Genomic DNA, 12,180 nt, shown 5'->3' with positions numbered 1-12,180 from the left:
TTTAAAATGGTTTATATTAATATATCTTTTTATTCCTGCAATTTTGTTTCTGTATCACAAAGCAGATGCAACCTTTTACGGCGTGTGTTCTCCAGAGTTTTGCAAGGTATGTGCAAGTAAGTGTTTTATCTTTGCCCTTGCTTTACATCCATTTCCATACTGCTGGTCTCTTGCATAGCCTTCATGTGCAAATGATCAGATGATAGTTTCTAAATAAAATAAACTGGTTGACTATAGCCAACAGAATACTGCAGAGCTTATTTGAGTTGGCAGTGATGGTTCTGCTGTATAATTAATGTTTTGCAAAGTCATTGTGTAAAATGATGCATCTGATGTCTTTTAAACAATTCTTTTTTTTTCACTGAGATTAATTAGTGAGTACTTCATCATACCTGCATTATATATGATGTTTAGAAGCTTTCTGTTTTTGTCTACCAGCACTAGAAACTATAAACCTTTGTACTTGTTTTGCTGACTTGTGAGATGCCTGTTGGGGCACATTTGGTATTTACCCCTCCATCCCTTAGAAACCTGAGCTTCCTGCTCCCTCCCCCAACAACAGATTTCTGTTGTAAAAGCTACCCAAATCCTTTGAGAGGCTGGACTGATGAATATTCAGTGTGCTCTAAATTTTGGCTTGTAAACAGGGAGGTGCAGGTTAGACAGAGAAATCAACACACTCCCATGTCTCCCTCATCTGTCCCATGCTGGGGGAGGGAGAGATGTCCCTGATCTGAACCCTCAGAGGTGCTCTGTCCCACATGCTAATGAAGTAACTACAGCCCTGAGAATGTTCTCTTCTTGGACAATTGGTATTGTATAGCAAGACCTGCATTTTGTGTCCGTAAATAACTGTCATCAAGTAAGATGAAGACTTCTTGAATACCTGAACGTATTAATTCCACTATGACTTGGTCAACCAAAGCAGAAAAAAATAAACAGCCATCTGATTTTCTTTTGTTTCTTCTTTGTTTAAACAACAGGATAGAGCTAGACTTCTGACTTTTATTTTCCTGTGTATAATGATTAGAATAGAGTGGTTTGCTTGTGTTCTTTCTTTTCTGACTGGTTCGGGATCACAAAACAAGAGTCCAATTAGCAGCATAATTACCAAACCTGATTCTGTGTCTAGAGTAAATGGCAAACAATAGTCGCTGTTGCAGTGGAGCCCCATACTGATTATATCAATGCAGTATCCTCTCTTATTTCTCTCTCCAGTTTTCTTCCCGGCAGCAGCCCTTTCCTAAGCTGATGGAATGTTTACACAAAACTTATAAAACCGAGCAAAAACATAGCCTTGTACTCCACAAAGAGAGGAAAGTTGGTGTGTCATGGGATCCCACCTCCCATCCCCCCTCTCTTTCCAGAGTCTGAGGGCCTTTCCCTTTCCTCTTCTTTGTTATGTTTCCCAATAAAGTGCTTGAGAAGTTGACACAAAAGGCAGGGCAAAGTGTTGCTTTGTGGGAAAAGACAGTATGCTTTTATTTCCTTGTGTACAGCTTGGATACAAGTGCTTGCTTTCAGGAGTAACTTGTGAGCTGCTGTTGAGCTAAGTGACTTGTTTATAATTTGCAGGGTACACATGTGAAAGCAGCAGCATTTGAACCTGAGAAGATGTAAAGTCTGTAGTTTATTTTCAGCTGATTAATTATGATCATGTACTGTAATGAGGGCTAATGTGGTGGTGGTGCTGCGGTAGCGTTGTCGTCTCACAGTAAAACGCTGTCTGGTTCGATTCTCAGCTAAAGCGTCTTCTGCGTGGAGACATGCGTGAATGGGCGTACCTTCATTGAAGGTTGTGCGTCAGGGCTGGTAACTCGGCATGTAAAAATCGACTACCAATCATTAGCGGACTGGAGTTCCGCTGTGGCAAACCCTAACCGGGAAAAGCCGAAAGACACAACAACAACTGTAATGAGGGCTGACATAAAAGATGATCTTACAGAGGTGGCTGTGCTAAATGTGTCTGAAAGACATATAGGATAACTTGACTGTCAGCTCCCCCCCCCCCCCATCACCTGACTGTCCACTAGTTGTTTGGGGCTGAACCAAGCATTCTAGTGTTAATAACTAATTGCAGACTCCACTGTTAACTATATTTTGGTGATTTATTTAGTGACTGGGTGAATATATGGGAATTTTCATATCATTTTCAGACAGAGTCCTGCTTGTGCTCCAACCCTTTCTAATAGGTGATATGTGTGTAGCTAACTGAGGTTAAGGGACCCACTACTGTCTCCTGACACCAACTGTCTCACTATTCCAGATCACAAGTAAACAGTTTCTCTCCAAGTTGTGGACCCCAGAAAGCCCCTACAGCTCACAGTCATGTTAATTTTGTTTTGCTGTCTTAAGTGTTTCTGGTCCATACCTTCTTATATCGCAAATCACCATTCCCCTTGTTACTCTCCGCTTCATCCCCTCCTTCCTTGCTCAAGCTGTCAGTTCTGCCCTATCCTCCTTATCAGTAGTTTACTCTGTTCTCCTCTCTCCACTACCATCGCACACAACCACTTTTATTATTTTTTTTATTTTATTTTGCATTTGTTTACCGGGAAAGTCCGACTGGACACAGGTCCATTTTCAGCGGAGGCCCAGGGAGAAAAGATCCAAATACCAATACAGTTCAAAGGAAAAACTATAGTAACATATAAGAAAACATAATGTCATACATGCTAAAAATACATCTGAACATAAATAGCAGAGATTAACAATGTCTAAATATTTGATAGTAAGCCGTATCCATATATATATATATATATATATATATATATATATATATATATATATATATATATATATATATATATATACACACACGCACATATATATATATATATATATATATATATATATATATATATATATATAAATATGTGAGAGTTGAGTTACTTTTTTTATCATTAACAAATGGGATGTGGGGAGCAACCATTTGATCCTTAGCAGAATCCTTCCCCCGTTACTCTCTACTTCACCCCTCCTTCCTTGCTCAAGCTGTCAGTTCTGCCCTATGCTCCTTATCCCTAGTTTACTCTGTTCTCCCGTCACCATTACAATTTAAGTGTATTTATTAAATTACCTTGCCTTCTCTATTGTAACCTCCACCTCCTATTTGACCCTCTTCTCCACTGTCCTTCACTATCTTCCATACTTTATTTTGTTTATTTAACTTCCTTCCTTATATTCACTTTCTCATCTGGACTGCAATACTACAAGATTCATATCAACATGTCTTTCCTTTAAGTACAATAAAATAACATATTTAACTTATTTTCCTTCAGTTACGTTGTTGAAACATTTACAAAATAAGCAGCATTCTATTTCCTAAACATTCGACCATTAGAGTCTGGCTCTCTAGCTCACCATATTGCTACTTCTTTCCCATGGTTAGATCTGCTTAAACTAAGTGAAACTACATAATGTACTTGCTCTCCCCCATACTACTCCTATGATGCTTTTCAAAGTTTAAAAAATATACTCTACTCTCTCACGCCTTCTTTGCCCTTGTTGAGCTCCAGCCCTAACCCAATAGGTGATGTACGAGTAGCTGAGGTAATATACTGCATTTATGCTGCTGTACTTTTCACTATATATGAGCGTGGTACGCATTGACTGGACTGATACTTTAACATCTATTTAAAATGACTTCATCCTAAGTGCTTTTGTCATTGTTTTGCCTTATTTTAAATATATGTTTAGCTCCCGTGAGTCGCTCTGTATGTGTAATGCTGCCTGCCGAATGTCTGCACTGCATTCTTTTGTCTAACTGCTAATTCTAAGCCATGGACTCCACTGTAACATAAGAGCAGGTCGCTCGGTCTAAAGGATTTTAATTGAACGCTGCACATGGTATTGTAGTGTAATCGTGTATAATGTTTGCAAAAGAACTAGAAGAGGGTCGATGTGCATCTGACTGATGGCTTAATGTCTGCACTCCTTGTGGCTTACGAAGTGAAATTGCTTAGTTTTTTGCCTGATATGTACAGTATATATGTATATAATGGAACAACAGTGCAACACTCATTCTACCTGAACAACTACTGTATGTGCTGTAGCCTAAGAACTATACAAAATGTAATTTAAATAGTTCAGAATGTTAATTCAAAGCATAGGTTTTAACTGTTATATAGCGGGAGCAGGTTGTTCGGTTCAGAAAGGCTTCTAATTGAAACTCTGCACTTGTTGCTGTAGTGTAAAAGTATATTTTGGCTGTACAAGAACTAGCAGGGGTCGATGTGCAGTTAATGGCTGATACCTTAACATCTGCACTTCTTGCCGCATACGAAGTATGGTTAGATAGTTTCTTGCCTGATCTATAGTTTGACATAACGGTGTGAAGCTCAGTTTCGGAGGTGGGTACTGAAAGGCAGCTACCTAACTGCCTGTTGTAAATACTGCATTCTGCCTGTGATTTATGTTGGACTATTTGCTATGGTCCGTGTAATTCAGCTGAATTTTTAATAGTGTAAGTGCTATACAAGGAACTGTGCTTATTTATACTGTATTGTAATACCCTGTCACTGCAGTTAACGTGGTAGTGTTTTTCTCACACGCAAGTTAACCTAGATCATTATTTTAAACAAAAAGCTGTCCATTTTTTGGTTTATTATCGTAGGTTGTCTTGTTGAATGGTTATTGCTGCTGCATTTGTTTCTCTTATATTCTTTGCTCCTTCATGTCTGCTGCTGACCCTTGCTTAAATTACTTCTTCCTTTTCCTTACCTTAACTCCTGTAATTGTTCACATGGTTTCCTGTCTTGTGCTTTTCTCCTGAGCTGTATGTTAATTCGTCGTAACTTTACATTCATAGCTCATAACCTTCTTTTTTTATATATCTGTTCTTACCTTTTCCTAGGTTAAGGACCCACTTCCGTCTCCTGACAGCAGCTGCCTCACTATTCCTGGCCACAGGTAAACAATCTCTCTCCAAGTCATGGACCTTAGAAGGCCACTACAGCTCACAGCCTATTATTGTATGTTAATTGCATTTTGTCTCAAGTGTTTCTGATCCATACCTCCACATAGCTGTATTGCACATCACCGCTCCCCCTGTTACTCTCCACTTCATCCCCTCCTTTCTTGCTTACGTTATCAGTTCTGCCCACTTGAGCTCACTCTGCTCCCGTCCCCTACCCCCAATTTCCACCCACACCATTTACTCTAAGTTTATACTCTCTCTCCTTTCCCCTCCCCTTCTCCACCTATTCCTCCAATTAACTCTCACATCCTTCCTCTCTACCACTCCTCCTCTACTTCCCATTCCTTACTAATTGAAAGACCTCACCATCTTCTAAACCACACCTCTTCTCCCTCAGCACCTCCCACTTTACTTTGTCCCCTACTCCATACTACGTGCACTTTTTTCACTTCTGTACTGACTGTTCCTCTCTGTAACACTCCCTACTTCTAATTCCACTCTGTCCCCTTCATCAACATTTAAAATTACTCTACCATTACACAGCAACTCACCTTTCTAACCTACTTAATTTCTCAATAACTTCCACCACTCCAACCTTCCCTACTTAATTTCGGATTTCCACCACTCCTATCTTTCCATCTTTCCTAAGCATGTTTCTTATCTATGTCTCTACTACTCTTCTGCTCTGTCACCTTTCCTGTTGTCAAACAACTGTCTTCCATAAACTTGCCTTCTACTTTAGCGCACCCTCAATGGATCTTAGAAAAACCTAATACTGTCTCTATAGCACCCCCTCTTTTTAACCCATCTGACCTTCTCTTATACAGATCAAATTAGTTCCCTGTCAAAACTAGGCCCAAATACCACATCAACAGCTCCAAAATACCTACATTGCTACACATCACCAAATGTTTTTCTTATCAGGAGATATTCACCCCAACGCTGGTCCCCACACCTCTCACTCTCATGATTCCTTCCCCACACCCTCATCTGCCTCCCACTCTATCCACTGCCAAGTGCTTTTCCATAAGCTTGATAAATATTCACAGCATTCTCAACAAAGTCAGTGAATTTCACTCAGACTGCCCAGTACTCTCCCGGCATAATAATTCTCACCGAAACTTGGCTCATATCAAACCCCATATTGCCAACAGTGAAATTCTTCCCCTGGGTACAATATCTTCCACTCTGACAAGACACACAAAACATGAGGAGGTGTAGCTGTAATATATTCTGGCCAGATTAGCTTGTCACCTTTGTTCATTTCATTCCCAAATTTCACCCTGTGGAAGTGTTAACTGCAAACTTAGCGATCGCAAAAAACTTCTAATGATTGCTCTATATATCCCATAAGGCAATAAGATCCCCATTCTTTAATGTGTTCTCTCCTGGATCACTCATTACATATCATATGAAACAATAGTTCTGAGGGATGCTAACATTGACTGGCAAACCCTTACCTCAGCCTCCCCTACCTCGCATATAAATCTTCACGGTTTCAGGCAGCTAATTTCAACTGTTGCCCACTACAGTAAACCAACCAACTCCAGCTCTATCCTAGACTGGATTCTAGTATCCGATGCAAACTTTTACCACAACCATGTGCCCTTTCTCCCCTTAGATAAATATGAGTGAAATCTTACTTTGCACCTTCGTTTTCTCAGTCCACTTGCTCCCTAATGCAGGGATAGTGCTTGGAAGAACTGGCTAAAGACATATTCCTCCATTCACCTCCAAACCTGTGAAGAGATCTGCAACCTCACTAAAAGAAAAGTCAATTATGATGAAAAAAAAAAAACTTTTATATAAAGCCTCAAACATACCATCAATAATCCTAAAACATTCTGGAACACCATTAATAAGATTCTTCACCCAGGTTGTCCCAGTATACCTAACCCTTGCCCTAACAACTCTCCTCTAGAAACTGCCACTACCCTAAATGTTTATCTCCTTGACTCCATTAATATGCTAATCCAAAGCAGTTACACTTTCAATCTCACTATTCCTTTCTCTGCCTCGGATCATAAATCTACATTTTCATTCAAACCTATGCCCACTGCCTTCATGAAATTGCTAAACAAACTGAAGCCCTGCTCTCCATCAGCACATAATATTCCACTGATCTTCCTAAAGATATCCGTTAGCTCATTAACCTTCCCCATATTGATTCTTGGATAGATTTATTGATAAGAATATCTAATATCTTGTCACGTGTATCTGAAAACTATGCCAATTCACAAAGGTGGCCACTTCACTGATCTGTCAAACTCCAGGCCCATAGCCGTCATGTCCTCCCCTCTCAAAAATACTCAAAAAAAAATGCTTACACAAACAGCTCCTTGAATATTTTTGACAAGAAAACCTACTCACTGCTACCTAATGTGGCTTTCTCCCTAACCATACCACTACTTCTGCTCAAACCTCCTTCAGTCATACTATCTCTCAAACCAGAGGCAACAATGAACTAGTATCCTGCCTATTCCTAGACCTCTACAAAACCTTTGACACTGTCCTTAACCCCAAACTTCTCACTAAAATGTCTGATCTTGGTCTCCAATCCAATACTCAAAAGTATTTTCCTGAGAAAATTCTTTTTGATTTTGAAATGTACTAGTAGATAGTGGAGCTTTTCTCCTCGGGCCTCTGCTGAAAATGGACTTGTTATCCAGCCAGACTAGCCCGGTCAACAAATGTAAAATAAAAGTAAAATAAATAAAATCTTACTAACAGACAGCAGTCTGTCAAGTGGCTCTCTTCCTAATCACATTTCCATCCTGTTAATACTGGAGTACCTGTACCTCAAGGTTCCATTCTTGGGCCTCTACTGTTTAACATCTTCACTGTCTTCATATTGTCTGCTCTCAGACCTCCCTTATACAGTATGTGGATGACTCCACTGTCATCTACACTTCTGATAATCTCTCACGCTTCCACACTTAACCCAAAACGCAATCAACTCTGTTGAAAGGTGGCTAGCTGACAGTCAACTTGTACTCAATCCCTAAAAAAGCTAACCTTCTCTTATTTCTCCCAAAATCTCTTCTCTTAAATCTTCTTTCACCATGTCATTCCTTGACAACACTGTAATAAGTGTAGAAACACAAACCAACCTCCTGGGCGTTATCATTGATGATCAACGGATGTACATGTCCACAATTGCATAAACAAATCACCAAAAACTAGGCTTATATCTATAGAAACATAAAATTCCTCATTAAGGACACTAGACTTTCTCTTGCGCATGCATATCTACTTCCAAGTCTACTTTATGCCTCTTAACCAACCTGCAATCCTTTCTAATGACTAAACTTGAACTCTCTCTTATAATAAAATTGCTAGATTCACAGCTAATCAACTGTACAATTTACACCATTGCATTGCTGTCAAATCCCTAAACTGTTTTGAACTCCTACACCACTTCTCCAAGCTCAACTGCTCTTTACTCACTCTTTTATTAGTAAGCCTAACTCCTGCCCCACCGTCTCATCCCTCATCGCCTCTATACACCTCTCTCGAGCTCTGACCAGTTCCTCTTGGAAATCTTTGGACCCAAAATAATAATTGGACAACACCTATATAGCTACTCTGTTGTCTTGGCCTGCAACAAACTTCCTCTAACCATCAGAAGTATATCTAATTACAGAACTCATGGCTCTGCTCCTGCAAAACCTCAACCTCTCTCATTCCATCACTTCTCACTGTTCCCCTGATAATTCACCATTTGGTCTCCCCCTCTTACACCCCTTTATCTTTCTTCCTAATGCCCTACCTTACTGTTTCCACTCCTCCTTCACTTCATACGACTACTGCTTTCACCCCTTCCCGTAATACATGAAGCTAATTAGTGGTTCCTTTCTGTTCTCCTAATTCTTCTAATCCAAATGCCCATTATATTTACATTCCTCCTTGGCACAGTGGCAAATACTCAACTCTCTTATTGACTTTCTATTCCTATGTAGAATATATATATATATATATACATACCTCAATTCTTTTTACTTGCTAGTATCGTAGTTCATATTTTCATTACTTCAGGGCTTGCAGATTGTTTTATTTTGAGATTTTGTATGCATCTGTAGTTACTACTGTATTTCTTTTATACCCATATACTTTATTGTTTGCAGATTGATGTATTTTTTACAGTATTTTGAGATTTATTTTATATATGTCTATAGTTACTTCTGTATTTCGCATCTGTCACATATTTGAAGTTTTTTTGTACTTTGTGTTACTACTGCTTTAATAGTTGATCTGTGTGGAGCTTTTCTTCCCTGGCCTCCACTAAAAAAGGGCACATGCTCCATCAGACATACCCGGTTAACAAATGTCAAAATAAATAAAGAAATCAGACATGATCTTAGAGATGCAAATGTGGAAAAAATGAAAACAAAAAAAAAAATCTTGAGCTATGGCAGCAGTCTTGTAGATGTTGCTATGCTTAATACTACTGTAGCTATCAACAGCACTGTATTATTTATAGCTGTTGATAAAAGTTTTATTTACAAGGATATTTTTGGCAATGTCAGAACAGACTGTGCCACAGGCTAGAGATAGGCTGTCTACAATTTACTTGGAACAGGTTTCTTAGGAGGTGCGATTACTGAATCATCTAGAAACAGGTGGGATGAAAGTGTTGCACTTTGGGGGTGTTTTCCTTAGAGTATGTGGGCAGAGTATGATTAAAAACATGGTTATGAGGTAGTGGTTAAAAAATGGGGTGTGTGAAGTTTAATACAGGGTACTTTTTGTGGTCATAGCTAATCAGAATAGCTCCAGGTTGTTCCATAGTTACCAACAGATGAGTAAATGTCCTGCAAGTGATAGTTACTGCATATACACTAACGTTAAGTAAACCATTGTTAGCAGTGGATCTTCTTTATAATTCTGTTGGAATACTATAAAAAAAGCTTAATATAACAGCATTTCTGTCCTAAAAATCTGCAGATTATTTACAAAACTGTTTGCCCAAAACCATTATGTAAAGTGTTCCTTATAGCAGTTGTGTGAGTGTTATGCATTTATTCACTATGTCTTAAATATATGCATTTCCTTAACCTGATATGCTTTGCAAATGTTTGACCATTTGCTTTGAAATACTTTGTAAATGTTTGAGTGTTTTTCTTTGAATTCTCAAAAATGTATTTCTAGCCTTGTTTTGGAGCTTTTCTCCCCCACCTCTTTGCTGAAAATGAACATTTCAGTTCAGCCTTTTCCCAGAAAACCAAAAGTAAATGAATGAATATTCCTTTTCACTCCACCCCCCTGCAAAAATTGCTTAGCCACAGGTGCTGCTCTTTATTTAGAAGTGCACCTTCTCTACCAAAATGATGTTTAAGTTCAAGTCCCAGCCTTTACTCCATTAATTGCAAGTCATAACTATTTTTTTGAACTGCTTCAGTGTAGAAGCTTGCTAGATGTGTTAGAACGAGATCTCGATTTAATTTTGAAATACTGAAGTCCCGGATTTCAGTATTTCGAAATTAAAATACCGGTAAACCAGAATTGCGAAATTCAAAATCCTGAAGTAAGAAGATTTTGAATCAGCACTTCTGGTGTTGTGGTGTGCGAATGGTAAGATGTGAACTTGGGTATGTATGTGTGTGTCTGTGTTGGTTAGGGGCTTAAGTGTCTGTCAATGTGTGTTTTGACTGTGAGGGTGTGTACAATGTGTGGGAGTGAGTTGCTTGTGTGTGTCTGTGCGATCTCGGAGTTAGTATATATAAGTGGGGGGGGGGCTTGCCTCCCTGCTTATCTGTAGTGTAGGATGTTATATTTGAGTTGGGGGAGGGGACTTGTGTGTATGTGTTTGTGTGCTGTATCTGTAGTGTAGCATCGGGATTTTGAATTTCGTGGTTTTAGGGTTTCGGTGTTTGGTGTATACAGCTATGTAATTTCGAAATACTGAAATTTGGGATTGCAGTATTTTGAAATTACATAGTAAATCCATTGGAACATGCAGCTAGTCGCAGTATGGCATTAGATTATTATACAGTGCCTACAAATTGTGGCATCTTTAATTCCTAGTAGATAATGACATCCATAAGAAGCCTGTCTTCAGAGTCCATCAAGACATTGTTTGCAGTGTAATGTAGTGGAGTAGTGTAGTGGAACAGGTAGCACACACACCTTTGATACAGAAGGCTTCGGGTTCTATACCTGCACCAGGTAGATCGATAGCTGAACTACAGTGCAGCATAAGGTGGGTGATGCACTCCTAAGTCTGTTGTCCTTTGTGTGAGATGCTAAAACCAAAGCCCCATCTGCTTGAGTTGGTGGTAGCTCAAGTGGATGTAAAGGATCCCACTGCACCTGTTGAGAAGATTAGGGGGGTAAGTTCCCAGATGCCATGCTCAAATGTCCCCTAGGAGTACAAGTACCACCTTGGGTCTCCCCTGAAAAAAGGCTGCTAGCCTAGTGGTACTAATCTGGTCAACAAAGTATAAATAAAATTAAATTAAAGTAGATTTCCATTTTTAGGCCAGCAACTCTGTGGCATGTTACTTGAGAGATGGGCAGGGGTTTGGATAACTTCACCACTGTGTATCAGGAAGTAAAGAGTATTTAAATGATTTATTTGGAAGTAGTGATTGCCAGGATATGAACCTAGGTACTTGGATTCCTTGCAGGCTTCAACTCCATGAATTACATGGTTTCCCTTTTCTTTGTATCCTTCAATGCAAAAAATGTTGCTAGGCAAATAAGCTGTGTGGTCTGAAGCTCTTAAAATAATATGCATGTTTGTGTAGCATTGTTAGAATGCTTGCCTTTATTACCATTAAGTGCTGGTTTGTATTGTAGGTTTGGACTTAAAGCACCATGGCACAGTAAGTGTGCATTTGTGAACAAAAAAGCAGCACTATTAAGTAGCTACGAGCAGTGTGTGTGTGTGTGTGTGTGTGTGTGTGTGTGTGTGTGTGTGTGTGTGTGTGTGTGTGTGTGTGTGTGTGTGTGTGTGTACTTATTTTTGCTTGCGGATGTGCCTGCGTGTGTACTTGCATGGTTTTGCCACTGCTTTTCTTTCACATATTTTCTTGTACTAGAAAGTGCAGTACAGGCATGTTCAGAGGTACAGCATACAGAAAACTGTCATAAAACTGCTTGAAAAGGGTTGTGAATAGTTGCATAAAATGTACACGATTGAAAACTACTGTGCTGGCAGACAGCATCTTGCTTATTTCATGTAATGATAAAATCCTAAAATAAGACATTTTAACAGTTATTCCATTTATTTTTTTTTACAAAAATTGTACAGTTGATTAAAA

General features: G+C 39.1%; 1 protein-coding gene across 2 annotated transcripts in view; it reads left to right on the top strand.

Moving 5' to 3' along the window:
* PMEPA1 (prostate transmembrane protein, androgen induced 1) overlaps nt 1-12,180 on the top strand; it is a 516,880-nt gene that overhangs the window by 45,517 nt on the left and 459,183 nt on the right. Inside the window, exon 2 of one of the 2 annotated variants that reach the window (XM_044090065.1) lies at nt 4,856-4,911. The exons of the other annotated variant lie outside the window; for it this stretch is intronic. The gene's annotated coding sequence lies outside the window, so the exon portion shown is untranslated. The remainder of the gene's footprint in view (nt 1-4,855; nt 4,912-12,180) is intronic. 2 annotated transcript variants of the gene reach the window in all.

The sequence above is a fragment of the Protopterus annectens genome, chromosome 12.part0 (assembly GCF_019279795.1).
Source record: "Protopterus annectens isolate FY-2018-M chromosome 12.part0, PAN1.0, whole genome shotgun sequence".
Lineage (NCBI taxonomy): Eukaryota > Metazoa > Chordata > Ceratodontiformes > Protopteridae > Protopterus > Protopterus annectens.
The sequence above is the reverse complement of the archived record's forward strand: the minus strand, read 5'-3'. Positions and strand labels throughout refer to the sequence as shown.